Genomic DNA, 2,086 nt, shown 5'->3' on the forward strand with positions numbered 1-2,086 from the left:
TGAGCCAGGGAGTGGGGGCCGTCACCCTGCTTCAGCCCAGCCAGGTTGAGCAGGCAGCAGGGCTCTCCCTTCCTGCCCAGGCGGGTGGGGATTGCGATTTTGAGTGGGCTGTCCTGGCTGCACCGGAAGGGGTGCTCCCCCACCCTCAGACTCCCCGAGGGTAGCCTCCGCGCCCGAGCAAATGCCGGGGGGAGGAGGACCCGCAGCACCACAGCCTGCCGGGCCCTTGCTGGGTGGGACAGCCTGAGCCCGCTCGAGCTGAGATGCAGGACCAGGGAGTGCTTGCGCCGCCCACGTCCCAGGGGAGTCCGTGGTGGGGCTGGGGCCAGGGGCCCCAGGTCGCTGCGGTGGCGAGGGAGGCCCAAGTCGGGGCAGGTACATCTCCGGGACCCACGCTCTGCGCGGCAAGAGCAGATGCAAGCCATCCGGTCGCCCTCCCCGCCGCTCCAGGAGCCTGGGCACTCGTCCGCACTCCCCTCTCTGTGAGCCTGCTTTGAGCAGAACCCCTATCCGGGCATCGCCACCAGGGAAGAGCTGGCCCAGGCCATCGGCATTCCGGAGCCCAGGGTCCAGATTTGGTTTCAGAACGAGAGATCTCGCCAGCTGAGGCAGCACCGCTGGGAATCTCGGCCCTGGCCCGGGAAACACGGCCCACAAGAAGCCAGGCGAAAGCGGACCGCTGTCACCTGGTCCCAGACCGCCCTGCTCCTGCGAGCCTTCCAGCAGGATCACTTTCCGGGAATCGCCACCCGGGAAGAACTGGCCAGAGAGACGGGCCTCCTGGAGTCCCGGATTCAGATTTGGTTTCAGAAACAGAGGGCCAGGGACCCAAGCCAGGATGGCGGGCACCGGCGCACGCAGGCAGACCCTGCGACTGGGCCCCTGGCGGGTGTCGCCCCTCTGCTCCCTCGCCGGTCGCCTTCACCCACGCTGGGGCGTGGGGAATGGGGCTTCCCGCACCCCACACGTCCTGCACGCCATTGACTCTCCAACTGGGGGCTTTCCTGAGCAAGAGGGGGGGGGCCGTAGCCCCGCTCCAGCCCAGCCAGGCTGGGCAGGCAGCAGGGTTCTCCCTTTCTGCCCCAGCAGGCAGCAGGCTGGGATTGGGATTCTTCGTACGCTTCCCCGGCTGCACCGGAAGGGGCGCTCTCCCACCCTCAGACTCCCGGGGGTGGCCTCCGGGCCCGTGCCAATGCCGGGGGGATGAGGACCCGCAGCACCACAGCCTGCTGGGCCCTTGCTAGGTGGGACAGCATGGGCCCGCTCCAGCTGAGACGCAGGGCCAGGGTGTGCTTGCGCCGCCCACGTCCCAGGGGAGTCCGTGGTGGGGCTGGGGCCAGGGGCCCCAGGTCGCGACGGCGGCGTGGGAGGCCCAAGTCGGGGCAGCTCCACCTCCGCGACCCGCGCCTCAGGAGGCCTCTGCGCACCAGGAGCAGATGCAAGCCATCCGGGCTCCCTCCCCGCCACTCCAGGAGCCTGGGCGCTCGTCTGCACTCCCCTCCAGCCTGCTGGATGAGCTCCTGGGTACCCCCGAGTTTCTGCAGCAGGCGCAGCCTATCCTAGAAACCGAGGCCCCGAGGGACCTGCAGGACGTGAGAGAGCCCCCTTTGCTGGAACCCCTACTCGTCAGTGAGGAGGAATAATGGGCTCTACTGGAGGAGCTTTAGACGCCAGGTTGGGACAGGATCGGGGGCGGGGCTGTGGCCTCACTTTCACGGAGAGCACCTGGCTCGGTGTGGAGAGGCCTGTTTTCCCTCCAGGCTGACCAGCCTGGAATTCCTGCCTTCCGGATCTGGGCCAGGCCGCGGAGGAGGCGGGGGCGGCGGCGGCGGCGGGGTCGGTGGCGAGAGACCGCACATCGAGGAGAACTGAACATGGCCGGTATCCCAGAGCAGGCCCAGGTTCCAGGAGAGGCTCCGTCTCCTGCGCATGCGCGGATGTCCAGGCAGCCGCCTAGGCTCCCGGAGCAGCCGTGACAGAGCTCTCATGCGTTTCCACCACCCGAACGCAGCTTGATCCCCCACCCCACACCCCAAGCCCGCACTCGCCGAAGCGTGTGCGTGCGCGCACACACACACACCAACAC

The 2,086-nt window shown here is 68.6% G+C and overlaps 1 pseudogene; it reads left to right on the forward strand.

The window, feature by feature from the left end:
* The first annotated feature begins 263 nt into the window (after window positions 1-263).
* On the forward strand, window positions 264-1,667 carry LOC111533535 (annotated as a pseudogene).
* Window positions 1,668-2,086: the final 419 nt, after the last annotated feature.

Source organism: Piliocolobus tephrosceles, unplaced genomic scaffold (genome assembly GCF_002776525.5).
Source record: "Piliocolobus tephrosceles isolate RC106 unplaced genomic scaffold, ASM277652v3 unscaffolded_30850, whole genome shotgun sequence".
Classification (NCBI taxonomy): Eukaryota; Metazoa; Chordata; class Mammalia; order Primates; family Cercopithecidae; genus Piliocolobus; species Piliocolobus tephrosceles.